Source organism: Orycteropus afer, unplaced genomic scaffold (genome assembly GCF_000298275.1).
Source record: "Orycteropus afer afer isolate SDZICR_OR568_19922 unplaced genomic scaffold, OryAfe1.0 scaffold00110, whole genome shotgun sequence".
Classification (NCBI taxonomy): domain Eukaryota; kingdom Metazoa; phylum Chordata; class Mammalia; order Tubulidentata; family Orycteropodidae; genus Orycteropus; species Orycteropus afer.
This window is the reverse complement of record NW_006921697.1, coordinates 5,322,224-5,337,477: the sequence shown is the minus strand read 5'-3', so window position 1 is coordinate 5,337,477 and position 15,254 is coordinate 5,322,224.

Genomic DNA, 15,254 nt, shown 5'->3' with positions numbered 1-15,254 from the left:
ACCTTCTCTTCAGGTCTGGAATTGAACCCACACCTGTGGCTTCCAGCCAAACAAAAGACAGGCATATGAGTTGAACATTTACCTGAGGTAGATACAGTCCTTGGAGAGAACAATCATGGGAGAAAGAAGGGCTGTTTATGCACAGGGAGACAGCTCAGGGGGCAGGAGTACATGCAGGGATGGTCACAGGGAAGAGGTAACTATGGGAAGGAAGTGGGAGGGGAGATTTTGCACTGGGGTAAATTGTAGTCAATGTCATGAGACAGTGTATGTGAACTTCTGTATGAAAAGTGAATTTGCTCTGTAAATTTTCACCCAAATCACAATTTAAAAAAAAAAAATTAAAAACAAAAACCAAAAAACTCTTTCCCCATTCAGTCTCTGCTTTGACCTTCACAATAACCTTGAGGCAGTGTGTATTAGAGTAGAACTGTGCTGTCTAGGGCTTTCTTTTTCTTTTTCCTAAATTTCTTCTGCGGTGCCTCTGGGTGAATTCATGCTTCCAACCTTTTAATTAGCAGTCAACCACGTTCATTTGTACCACTGAGGGGCTCCCCAGTGGGCATCCGTTCCTGTTTTACAGATTCTCAACCTAGTAGAAGTCAGATAATGGCATTCCACTGCTTAGAGCCCTCCCTTGGCTCCTAATTTCACTCAGTAAAGACTGAAGTTCCATCAATGACCACAGGATCTGGCCCTCATGTCCTCCATTCTTCATCTCTGTCCTTGCATTCCAGCCACACTGGCCTCTCTGCTGTTCCTCAGCTATGCCAGCCCGAAACAACATTTCCCCCATGGCATGTTTGTTCTGGCTGTTCCTTCTGCTTGGTGTACTCTCCCCACAGACATGAGCTTAGTTAATAGCACATTGTTTCCAGAATTTGCTCAAATCTCACCTTGTCTAGGAAGCCCATCCTGACACTGAAATCCTGCTTCCCCAACTCCACCTTTTTTTCCCATAGCATTCACCAGTCTCCAGGCCCACTGAAGCTAGAGGTATCTCTTCACTCAGGCAGCTACTGGCTGCTGAGGCTAACAAGCCCTAGGTTGACAAATAAAATGACACAGTCCTGATGTTACCAAACCATATGGCAGGCCATTAATTCAAGTCCATTGAAAGTCCCAAAGTCAGCAGAGCATGGCAGGCTACTGAACAATGACATGACTACATGCATGGTCCAAGTGTGCCATAAGCTAGAGACCATTCCCAAAGCTGCTGCTTATATACGGAAGCAGACCACATATCCAAAGCAGCTACTCAGCTGCTTGTGGTAGATCGCACCATGGAGTTGTTTGCGAGTCTCGTCATGGGGAAAAACTACCATCGCTGCCCAGCCACTCAACCAGCCCCAGTCAAGCTGACACACAAACATAACCACCACAGTACCCATAAGTGTAAATGTGACAATATTGGGAATATAAGGTCTTCTTAGCAGCTAACACAATTCTATACAGAAGGAAATTTGATTTGTAAACAATTGCTTTTAAAATTTTTTCTAACCATTTATTATGACAAATTTCAAACAGAGAAAAGTTGATCATTCATACATCTGCCACTTAGATTCAACCATTAGTATTAGATCTATCTATCTATATTTACTTGTATACCTACCTACCTAAGGAGTTCTGGTGATGCAGTGCCTAAGGCATGTGACTGCTAACCAGAAAGTTGTCAGTTCAAACTCACCAGCCACTCTGTGAAAGGAAGATGGGGCAATCTACTTCCATAAAGATTTACCACCTTGAAAACCTAGTGGGGGTCGCTGTGAGTTGGAATCTACTCGACGGCAGTGGATTTGGTTTGGTTTTGGTACCTACCTACCTACTTAGCTATCTTTCTAAGATAGATACTTTGATCATGTTGTCAGAAGGGGCCATGTGCTGGAGATGGATATCATGCTTGGTAAAGTTATTGTTATTGTTATGTACCATCGAGTCGGCCCCGACTCATAGCGACCCCTCCTTGGGTTTCCGAGGCAGTTATCACTACGGAAGTAGGATTGCCCAACCTTCCTTCCGAGGAGTGGCTGGTGGGTTTGAACCGCCAGCCATCTGGTTAGCAGGCAAGTGTCTTAGCCACTATGCTACCAGAGCTCCAAGTAGAGGGTCACAAAAAGGGAAAGACCCTCAACGAGATGCCTTGACCCAGTGGCTGCAATGATGGGATCAAGCATAGCACGGATCGTGAGGCTGGCATAGGACCAGGTAGTGTGTCCTTCCGTTGCACATAGGGTCGCTATGAGTTGCAGCCGACTCAGTGGCACCTACCAACAACAACAACATCCATCTATTTTCTATCTATTTTTCTTTCTATCCATCTATCTAATCTTTTGTTATTGTTGCTCTAAACCACATGAAAATAAGTTGTAAACATCATGCCACATCACCTCTAAGCATTTTGAGGTTCTTCTGCCGAACAGAATAATATTCTCCTACTGGACTAAAATTCTATTATCTCATCTAAGAAAAGCAATAATTCTAAAATACCATGTAATTAATAGTCAATCCCCATCTTGTCAAAAATATGTTTTATAGCTATTTTCCCCAAAAAAACAGAATCTGTCCAGATTTATAAAGTATATTTGGTTACCATGTTTCTTTAATCTTTTTAAATGCAGACTCCTCCCATTCCCCACTTTTTGTCATGACAATGACTTTTTGAAGGCTACAACCATTGTCCTGTAAATTATCCACATCTTGGATTTGTCTGTTTCCTCATGGTGTTATTTAATCCTGTCTGTACTATAAACTGGAATTTAGGTCTAAAGTTTCAGGCTAATGATTTTTTTTTTTTTTTAACAAATGTGACACAACCCAGATGTTGCTAAGTGTGTATTACTGTACCCCATCAGGAGGCATGCAATGTCAGAATATCTCACGATTAGTGATGCTGTTTGATCACTTTAGGTGATGACAGCCAGATTGCATCATTGTAAAGAACCTTTCCTTCTTTGTAACCAGCAAGGAGCTTGGGGGTGATACGTCAGCACTTGAATACTATTTTTCCACAACCTTTTACCTCATGGTTTTGGCATCCATTTATGATCCTTGCCTGAATCAATTATTATACTGGGAGTTACAAAAAAGGTGATTTTCTAATTCTATCTTTTCTACTACATTTGTGAGCTTGCATTCTGTAAAGAAAAGTTTTTCTGCATCAGCTGGGATTGAATTACAATTTTTTCAGAGTAGATTATTCTGTTTGGTGCTGAGATTGTCTCATATTTGGCTGGAGGGTGCCCCTTTAAACTGACTTCTGTGTCTCCTTGACAAACCCTAGTAGTCCTGGAGCACTTCTTTGCTTTCTGGAAAAAAGGTATCTCAGACTCACCTTGTATTTTCCTTTTCCCAGTCCTGGAATCAGCTGTTTTGGAGCCTGGATATGAATCTCAGAGCTCTCATTTAACACTGGATAAATCCCAGCTCTGCCACCAACTTGCTGTGTGACCTTAGGTTAGTTCCTTTCCCTTCTCTGAACCACATTCTCTCTGTATGAACAATGAGAGAACTGGATTCTACCTTCTTCCCATGATACTAAGTGTTTCCTCTCACCTTGTCCCTCTTCCCACGTAGGAAAGTATTGGGTGCGACAGGGCTCCTCCAGCAGGGCATTGAAGTTTGTGTGAAACTGGGGCCTCTTAAGCTATTAGAAGAGATGGAGGAAGCCATCGTGTGAGCCCAGGGAAACTCAGTCTTAGGACCCACCCTCCTGGTTGTAATCTATCTCCAGTCTCCTGCAGACAAGGACGGGATGACCTTTGGGGTTACCCTACAGGGAAAAGGCATAGACTATCATTTTGTCATTGCTATCACTTAGGATCTATTGGCTTTGATGTATTTTTTCCTTTATTTTAACTTTAGTGTTGCTTTGCTGTCGTTGAGTGCCTTTGAGCTGGTTCCAACTCATAGTGACCCTGTGTACAACAGAACAAAACACTGGCTGGTCCTGCACTATCCTAACAATCATTGCTATGCTTGTGCCAGGTAACTATCAAAATTATAAATTCATGTTTAAAGAATCAAATACTTCTACAAGGCTTGTGAGAAGCAGTTTCATATCCTCCTCTTCATATTATGTTCAAAACTTTTCAGATGATTCTTTTAGTATTTACCTTCATATCTTTGAATAACTTTGTGGTATTGTTACTTCCTGAATTTTCAGTTTTAGACACTATCTGTGTTGGTTTTTACCCAAAGAAGATTAAGATTTAGCTTTTCTTTCCTCCCTGTTCCCTGTAGACTTTTTTTTTTTTTTTTTATAAACTTTTTACTGTGATTTGGGTAAATTTTACAAAGCAGATTCATTTTACATTCAATAGTTCATACCCATTTTGCTTTGTGGCACTGATTACGTCCTCCCCATCATAGAATCTTCCTGTCCTCTCATCCTCTTATATGCCTTCACTGTCACCATATGTTTGGTTAGATCAGTATTCAGTGTTTACCTTATTATGACAGTATAAATGCTATCACAGTTGAGCTGCATAGTGTACTATGGTTATTTTTCATTTTGTATATAACTTTTGTTTTCCCACGAGTTAATAGTTGTCTTGGTTTTTCATTTACTCAGTTTTCCATGAAGTTATCATAAATCAACCTCATATTCTCCAAAAATGATCTAAATCTCCCCTTTGTACATTCAAGCACATCAACTATTCTAACAAATTTATCTCGAAGAAATAAATGTCTTTTAGAGCCTTTGGGCTGCTCCAATCTGGACCTGTTGCTTTATTCCTGGTATTTCTCTTCATTATCACTCTGGGAATCCCTATTCACTCCCATAAGTTGAATTTCAGTTTCCTGTATCCCAAGTGCTTGAATAACTTCTTTTAGAAGTATCAGCACAAGGCTGGTCCCTATGAGGCAGAGGTTATGTCTAACTTTTCCAAACTATGCCACTGCATTATCTCTAACATGGACTACTCCTCCTCCCCTCGGTAATCTCCCTCCTGTCTTAGGGTTTTGTATTTCACTGTAACATCTCACAGAACTCACTAACTGCCAAAGAATGGCTCACGTGGTGGTAGAGCTTGGGAGGCTGGCAAATCCCAACTTGGTTTGGGGATTCTCCTCACTGGTGTGGTTACAAGGGCTGGTGAACCCTAATCACCTGTTCAGAGGACAGGCTGCTGTCTCAACTCCAGTGGTGAGACGATGATGAATCAAACACAGGACCAGAACAAGAGAGAGAATTATCCCAGAACATTCACATATATTCCCTCAAAGAAACTAAGGGTGGTGACTTGAGTCACACCCTCTAGCAAGGTGGGACTCAAGATATACATCCCACCCTAAACAGACATAGAGACTAGGATTTACAATACTTCACAAAATGGAGGATGATGGCTAGAATGGCTGTATTAAGCAATTCACTGCACTGCACCCAAGTTTTTCTTTTTTCTTGGTAAACACCTTCATTTTGATGGAGAATACCTTCCTGAAGCTTTTTCAGAAAGGGTGCGAGGAAGTAAATCTTTTAGACATGTTGAATGTCTGAAAATATCTTGACACCCTCACTAGTTGGCAATTTGGCTGGGTAAAGATTCTAGGGTAGAAACCATTTTCCCTCAGAATTTTAATGGCATCCCTCGATTATCTTTTGTTTTTCAGGGTTACTGTTGAGAAGTCCAAAGTCATTCTGATTCCTGATCCTTTCAAATGTCTTGTTTTCTCCGCTCTAAAAATTTATGAAATCCTACCTTTGTCTTCATTGTTATAAAACTTCACAAAGATGTACCTTTTTATGGAAGCAAGACTCGGCAATCAACTTTCATAAAGATTTACCACCTTGGAAACCCAAAGGGGGTCACTATGAGTTGGAATCGATTCAATGGCAGTGGGTTAGTTTTGTTTTGTTTGGTATCTTTCTTCCTTGTTTTAAAACTTCACAATGATGTATCTTTTTATGGAATTATTTTCATATGATGTCCTAGGTACCCACTGAGTCCTTTCAGTTTGGGAAATTATGTCTTTGAGTTCTAAAAAAAATTTTTTTTAAATTCCGTCACTGATGATTTCTTTCCCTCCATTTTCTCTGTTCTCTATTTTGGGAACTTTGATATTTGGCTGTTGGGCTTTCTGGACTGGTCTTTAATTCTCTTATTTTTTCTTTCTGATTTTTATCTTTGTGTTCTAGTGTCTGGGAGATGTTTTAAACTTTTATGTTTCATCTATTGATTGTTTAATTTTTGTCCTTATATTTTTAATCTCCAAGAGTTCTTTATTTATTCTTCTGATATTATTTTTATCTTTGTAGCATCTAATTCTCATTTCATGGGTGCAATATCATTCACTGTCTAAGATTATTAATGATACTTTTTCTCCTCCTTGGTGCTCCTTGTTTTTTTTTTTTTTTTTTTTTGTTTTTTTATGAAAATTTTTTTTTTTTTTTTTTTTTTTTTTTTTTTTTTTTTTTTTTTTTTTTTTTTTTGGCTTTAAAGAACAGAAATTTATTTTCTCACAGTTTTGGAGGCTAAAAGTTCAAATCAGGGTCTCAGCTGTGTCAATTTCTTCCCTGTTAGTAGCCCAGGCATATTCTTTGGTCCCTTGACTTGTAGAGGAATCTCACAATAGCCATGGTGCTTTTTTAGGTTTGTTTGTTTTGTTCATTCTCTTTCATGTTGGAGCCTTTCTTCAAATGTCCCATGATCTTTGAATGTCTAGAAAATGTAAGCTGTGACATGTGAGCAGGGATGACCCACTGAAGACTTCCCTGTAGGCTTGTTTCATCAGGGAACCCTCAATGTCAAAATTATTAGGTTGTTCCTCCTGGAATGGCCATGTTCCCCAGAGAAGGATCCTCCAATCTGTTGCCTGGAGGGTGAAGGCCTGGTTTGCGGCATTCTGGGAATTGGGTTGGGAAGAGTACTGGGACTTTCAGCTTCAGTTTGTCAGCATCCCACGTTTTCAGTAAAAGGCTCATGTCCTCAATTGTGTCTGGGGAATAAATTTCCAATCTTTTCTCAGGGTGGAGAGGAACCTGACCTGTTTTGAAGAGGGGGAAGGGAGGATATGGGTGTCCACCTGTTTCATATACAGACTTCCAACCAATTCTTTTCTTTTTACACTATCTTCAACTCACCACCTAGGTGTCTGACACTGCAAATCCTGTGCCTGTTCTGCCAAATCAAATAAATAAATGGATTCTCAACTTTTCTAGCAGCAGGTTTAGAATTCAGCTTTCTCAGGTCAGTAAGGGAGTTACCACAACTACATTTTCTTTCTAGCTTCAAAATTTTGTTGTTTTCTCCTACTGATCTGTTGCTGTTGTTAGGTGCCATTGAGTCATCTCTGACTCATAACTACCTTACTTATAACAGAACGAAACACTTGCCTGTTCCTGTGCCAACCTCACAATACTTGCTACACCTGAGCCCATCATTGCAGCCACTGTGTCAATCCATCTTGTTGAGGGCCTTTCCCTTTTTCATTGAGCCTCCACTTTACCAAGCATGATATCCTTCTCCAGGAAATGGTAAATCCTGACAACATGACCAAAGTAGGTGAAACCAAATCTGGCCATTCTCACTTCCAAGGAACATTCTGGCCACACTTCTTCCAGGACAGATCTGTTAGTTCTTTTAGCAGTCCACCATACTCTCAGCATTCTTTGCCAACACCACAACTCAAAAGCATCAACTCTTCTTTGGTCTTCCTTATTCATCGTCCAGCTCTCACATGCATACGAGGTGATTGAAAACACCATGGCTTGGGTTAGGCACACCTTAGTCTTCAAAGAGACATCTTTGCTCTTTAGCACTTTAAAGAAGCCTTTTGCAGTAGATTTGCCCAATGCAATACATCATCTGATGATGTCTTGACTGCTGCTTGCTTTGGTGTTGATTGTAGAACCAAGTAATATGAAGTCCTTGACAACTTCAATCTTTTCTCTGTTTATCATGATGCTGCTTATTGGTCCAGTTGTGAGGATTTTTGTTTTCTTTATATTGAGGTGTAATCCATACTGCAGACTATAGTCTTCAATCTTCATCGGTAGGTACTTCAAGTCATCCTCACTTTCAGCAAGCAAAGTTGTGTCATCTGCATATTGAAGGTTATTAATGAGTCTTCCTCCAATCCTGATGCCACATTCTTCTTCATGTAAACCAACTTCTTGGATTATTTTCTGAGCATACAAATTGAATAAGTATGGTGAAAGGATACAACCTTGATGCACTCCCTTCTTGGTTTTAAACTGTGCAGTATCCCCTTGTTCTGTTCAAATGACAGCTTCCTGGTCTATGCACAGGTCCCTTATAAGCACAATTAAGTGTTCTAGAATTCTCATTTTTCTCAATATTATCCATAATTTGTTATGATCCACACAGTCAAATGCTTTTGCATAGTCCATAAAACACAAGTAAACATCTTTCTGGTATCTTTGCTTTGAGCCAAGATCCATCTAACATCAGCAATGATATCCCTTGTTCCATGTCCTCTATTGAATCCAGCTTGCATTTCTAGAAATTCTGTCAATATACTCCGGCAGCCATTTTTGAGTCATCTTCAGTAAGATTTTACTTGCATGTGATATTAATGATATTGTTTGATAATTTCCACGTTCTGTGGGATCACCTTTCTTTGGAATGGGTACAAACATGGATCTCTTCCAGTCAGTTGGCCATGTAGCTGTCTTTCTAATCTCTTGGCATAGCTGAGCAAGTGCCTCCAGTGTGGCATCTGTTGGTTGAATCATCTCAATGGGTATCTCATCAATTCCTAGAACTTTGTTTTTTGCCAATTCCTTCAGTGAAGCTTCAACTTCTTCCTTCAATACCATTGGTTCTTGATCATATTGCACCTTCTGAAATGAATGAATATCGACCAATTCTTTTTGGTACAGTGACTCTGTGTATTCCTTCCATCTTCTTTTGATATTTCCTGCATCATTCACTATAATGCCCATAGAATTTTTCAATATTGCAACTCGAGGCTTAAATTTTTTCTTCAGTTCTTTCAGCTTGAGATATGCCAAGAATGTTTTTCCCTTGTGGTTTTCTAACTCCTGGTCTTTGCATATTTCATTATAATAATTGACTTTATTTCTAGAGCTGCTTTTTGAAATCTTCTGTTTAGCTCTTTTATCTTGTTATTTCTTCCATTTGCTTTAACTACTCTCCATTCAAAGACAAGTTTTAGAGTCTCCTGACATCCATTTTGGTCTTTTCTTCCTTTCCTGTCTTCTTAATGACCTCTTGTTTTCTTCATGGATGATGTTCTTGATGTCATCCCACAATTCCTCTGGTTTTCAGTCATTACTGTTCAGTGCATCAAATCTATTTTTCAGATGGTCTCTAAATTCAGAAGGGATATATCAAGGTCATATTTTGGCCCTCATGGACTTCTTTTAATTATCTTTAACTTGAACTTCCATATGAACAGTAGATGGTCTGTTCCCAGTCAGCTCCTGGCCTTTTATTTTTATTTTATTTAAATTAAATAATATTTTATTCACTTAATTTCTGTGTGGTAGAATTTTCTGATAAGATTTTGACTTTTCTAAATACATGTTTTTAAAAAATTGTACTTTAGGTGCAAGTTTACAGACTAGAGTTTGTTTTACATTCAACATTTCGTGTATATTTAGTTTCACTCCCCAATTCCCATCCCCAACCCTAACCAACTCTCTTCCCCTCCAGTCCCAGTAACTGGCCCCCCATGCCCCTCATAGTTATGCACTCCTGTGTCCTGAATTTCCTCCGTGCATATGTTGGTCCTCTGGTGCCCTGTGGTTGATTGCTCCAAGGGATGCATCTCCATAGAGTATGTGGGTGTGTCACCCAGGGTTGAGTGGTTTACATATATGTCTTATTTACTATTGGGCCGAGAGCCAGCCCTGGGGCGTGAGTTTTATTCCAGGCCTGAAGTGTATCCCAGGGCCATAGTATTGGGGGTCCCACCAGACTCCTTCCAACCAGTAATTCTGGTCATTATTGTGTTTTTGGATTTTGTTCCATGTTTTTCCTCCCATTCTATCCAGGATCTTCAGTTTTGATCCTTTCCCAAGTGGTTGGCATTGGTAGTTGGGCACCATCTAGTTCTTCTGGCCTCAAGGACTATCATGTCCTAGGGCTGATTGCTTACAAATGTCCTTGGTTTTTTGCAGTCTTCTTTGCTTCTGACAATAGGAGACCATTAGCTGCATCCTACAGGGCCGCTTGAAAGCTTTTAAGACCCTAGTTGCTACTCACCAATGTAGGTTGTAGAACAAGATTCTTGTGTATTTTGTTGTTCCTGGCCTTGTTTTGGCTGAAGATATTGAACTTCTCCATCACCTCTTGCCACAGAAATCAGATTCCTGTGTACTCCATCAGGTGACACCCATGTGTATAGTCGCCATTTGTGTTGTTGAAAAAAGGTATTTGCCATTGGTCTTGCAAATTTCTATCATGCAATCTCCAGCATTAATTCTATCACCAAGACCATATTTTCCAACTACCGGTGATTCCTCTTTGTTTCCAACTTTCACATTCCAGTCACCAGTGATAATTAACACATCTTGATTGCATGTTTGGTCAATTCAGAATGCAGAATTTGGTAAAAATCTTCAATTTCCTCATCTTTGGCTTTGGTGGTTGGTATGTAAATTTGAATAATAATAGTTAACTGGTTCCTTTTAGGTGTATGGATATTATCCTATCACTGACAGCATTGTACTTCAGGACAGATTTTGAAACATTCTTTGTGATAATGAATGCCACGCCATTCCTCTTCAATTTGTCGTTCCCAGCATAGTAGATCATAGGGTTGTCTGATTCAAAATGGCCAAAATCAGTCCATTTCAGCTCACTCATGCCTAGGATATTAATCTTTATGCGTTCCATTTCATTTTTGACAACTTCCAATTTTCCTAGATTCATACTTTGTATATTCCATGTTCCAATTATTAATGGATGTTTGCAGCTCTTTCTTCTCATTTTGAGTTGTGCCACATCAGTAAATGGGAGTCCCGAAAGTTTTAGTCCACCCATATCATTAAGGTCAGCTCTACTTTGAGTAGGCAACTCTTCCCCAGTGGTATTTTGAGTGCCTTCCGACCTAAGGGGCTTATCTTCTGATACTATAGCAGACAATGTTTCAGGGCTATTCACAAAGTTTTCCAATAATATAGCACAGTGTTTTACTGCTATTCATAAGGTTTCATTGGCCAATTCTTTGAGAAGTCGATTTTTTTGAGAAGTGGATTACCATACACTAATATAGTGGCTAAGGCACTTGTCTGCTAACCAGAAGGCTGACAGTTCAAACCCACCAGCCACTCCTCAGAAGGAAGATGGGGCAATCTACTTCCATAGTGATACTGCCTCGGAAACCCAAGGAGGGGTCGTTATGAGTTGGGTCTGACTCGACAGCACATAACAACAAACAACAATAATGATAATGAATCACCTTTATTGTTTGTCATTTTAGTGGGGTTTGGAAAGGAAGCAAAAGCAAATATGTCCTCTATTCATCATTACCAAGAAATCTTTTTTTGAAAAATTGATATAACTCACATGACTTAATATCTAATATCTACCCTTTTGAAATTGTACAATTCATTGTGTTTTTTATTTTTTAGTATATTTACAAAGTTGTGTAACCACCATCACTATCTAATCACAGAACATTTCATCACCCAGGAAGGAATCCGATGCCCATTAGCAGTCACTTTCCACTTCCCCCCTCACTACCTCATGACAACTACTAATCTACTTTCTTTCTCTATAGATTTTCCTATTCTGAATATGTCATATAAATAGAATCATACAATATATGACCTTTAGTGTCTGGCTTCTTTCACTTAGCATAATGTTTTCATGGTATGAATCAATACTTCATTCTTTTTTTTCTTTTAAAAATAACAGCTTTATGATATACTTCATTCCTTTATATTGCTGAATAATATTTCATTTTATAGATATACCACATCTTGTTTATCCATTCATCTATTGATGGACATTTGGATTGTTTCCACTTTTGGGCTACAATGCTATGAACATATAGGTGTACAAATTTTTGTGTCAAAATACGCTTTCAATTTTCTTGGGGTGAAATGCTTGAGTCATATGGTAACTCTATGTTTAACCATTTAAGGAACTGCCAAACTATTATCCACGGCACCTGCATCATTCTACATTCTCACCAAAAATATACATATATGAAGGTTCTAATTTATCTATATCCTTGCCAACACTTGTTATTGTCTGTCTTTTTTATTATAGTCATCCTAGATGATGGGCTTTGGAAGGAAAACAGAGTAATCTACTTCTGTAGTGATCCTGCCTTGGAATCCCAAGGAGGGGTCACTATCAGTCAGATCTGACTCAATGGCATTGAGTTTTGAGTTTGAGTTGTTGTTGTTGTTGTTGTTATGTGCCATCGAGTTGGCTCCGACTCATAGCGACCCCTCCTTGGGTTTCCGAGGCAGTATCACTACGGAAGTAGATTGCCCCATCTTCCTTCCGAGGAGTGGCTGGTGGAACCGCCAGCCTTCTGGTTAGCAGTCAAGTGCCTTAGCCACTATGCTTGAGTTTGAGATGATGGGCTAAAGCATGGCAATGATTGTGAGGATGGTGCAGGACTAGGCAATGTTTCATTCTGTTGTACATAGTGTCACTAGAGTCAGAACCAACTTGGTGGCACCTAACAAAAACAGTGGTGGTAAAGTGGTACCTCATTGTGATTTTGATTTGCATTTTCCTAAGGGCTAATGATTTTGAGCATCTTTTCATGTGCTTATTGACCATTTAGGAGCTCTGGTGGCATAGTGCCTAAGGCATTTGACTGCTGACCAGAAGGCTGGTGGTGTGCATATCTTCTTTGGGAAAATATTTATTTAGATATTTTGTCCGTATTTTAATTGAGTTGTATCATGGATTGAATTGTGTTCCCCAAAATGTGTCAACTTGGCTAAGCCATGATTCTCAGTAATGATGTAATCATTCCCCATGATGTGATCTGATACAATCAGCCAATCAGTTGTAAAGGGATTAGGTCAGGATGCCACACTGTTACTCAGGACACAACTCTGATCTGATGTAAGTGGAGTTTCCCTGGGGTGTGGTCTGCAGCACCTTTTATCTTACAAGTGGATAAAAGGAGAGAGAAGCAGACCTGACAACCACCAAGAAAGAAGAGCCAGGAGCAAATGTGTCCTTTGGATCCAGGGGTCTCTATGCTGAGAATCTCCTGGGCCCAGGGAAAGATTGATGCCAAGACACGTAGAGATCTCCAAGTGACACTGAGTCCACAGATGCTGAAAGGAGACAAAATATTTCCCCAGAGTCAACAGAGAGAGAAAGACTTCCCCTAGAGCTGGCACTTAAATTTGGACTTCTAGCCTCCTAAACTATGAGAGAATAAATTACTGTTTTTAAAGCCATCCTCTTGTTGGATTTCTGTTATAGCAACACTAGATAACTAAGACAGGTTGTTTGTCTTTTTGTTGTTGAGTGGTAAGAGTTCTTTATATATTCTGGGAGCTCTGGTGGCATAGAGCCTAAGGCATTTTACTGCATACCAGAAGGCTGGCAGTTCAAACCCACCAGCCGCTCCTTGGAAGAAAAATTGGGCAATCAACTTCCATAGAGATACCACCTTGGAAACTCAAGACGGGATCACTATGAGTTGAATCGACTTGATGGCAGTAGTTTGGTGGGTTTTTTTTTTTTTTTTTTTGGTTATATATTCTGGATGCTACAACTTTATCAGGAGCTCTGGTGGTGTAGTGCCTAAGGCACTTGACTGCTAACCAGAAGGCTGGCGGTTCAAACCCACTGGGCACTCCTCGGAAGGAAGGTTAGGCAATCTACTTCCATAGTGATACTGACTCGGAAACCCAAGGAGGGGTCGCTGTGAGTTGGGTCTGACTTGACAGCACATAACAACAACAACAACAACAATAGATCTTTACCAGATATATAATTTGCAACGTTTTCCAAATTTTTTGCTTACCTTTTCACTTTTCTTGACAGTGTCCTTTGAAGCACAATTTATTTTTCTTTGTTATTGGTGTTTTAAGAAATCTTTAAAGAAATTCTCATATTTTTATTTTTAACAGCTTTATTGAAGTATAAACGGTATATATGTAAAGTGTTCAATTTGATAAATTTTGGCATATACATCCTTCCATGAAACCATCACCACAATAATAAACAAAACCACCAAAAGTTTCCTTGTGCCTTTTTGCAATCACTTACTCCTGCCTCCCCACCGTAAGCAATCACACATCTGTTTTCTGTCACTGTGAATTAGTTTGTATTTCCAAGAATTTTATATAAATGGAATCACACAGTGCATATTCTTTTGTTTTTTCTGCCTATTTTACACAACATAATTGTTTTAAGATTCATCAGGTTATTGTGGAAATCAATATAGTTCGCTCCTTTTTACTTCTGAGTAATATACCACTGGATGGATGAACTGCAGTTTGTTTATCCTTGCCCCTGTTGATGGGGCTGTTGGGTATTACTAATAAAGCTGCTATGGACATTCGTGTGCAAGTTTTTGTGTGGGTATATTATTTTATTTGTCTTGATTATTCAGAAAATATCTTACCAGTAAACAGTGTCACTTCTTGAACATCCACTATATGCCAGGCTCTGTGGTAAGCACTTACCTAGTCTAACAACCCTGTGAGCCTAGTGTTTATTCTCCTCACTTTACAGAAAAAACAAGTTCAGAAATGTTGAGGGACTGGCTTAGGTCACACAGCTAGGATGTTCCTGACCTGGAATCTGAATTCAGAATCTACATCAAAGCCCATAGCCACTCTTCTTTTCCCTGAAAATACAACTACTATCTCCCTTGATGCTTTAAAAAAATTATTATTGTAGTAAAATATATAGATAGCAAAAATGTTTTCCATTTAAACCATTTTTGAGGCATTTGTTTGCTTATGTATTCATTTGGAGAAACTCCATACTCTACGGAGTTGAGTTGACTGAAATCTTTACAAAAGCTGTTTGCCAGGCCTGGATCTTCTGCTGTACCGTTGAGTGGGTTTGAACAGGAAGCCTATTGGAACAGGTACTAGCCAAGTGCAGACAGACTGTACCATCCAGGGACCTTTCCATTTTAACCATTTTGAAGTGAACAATTCAGTTACATTAATTACACTCACTGGGAGCTCTGGTAGCGTAGTGGCTAAGGCACTTCACTGCTAACCAGAAGGCTGGCGGTTCAAACCCACCAGCCACTCCTCGGAAGGAAGATGGGGCAATCTACTTCCATTGTGATACTGCCTCGGAAACCCAAGGAGGGGTCGCTATGAG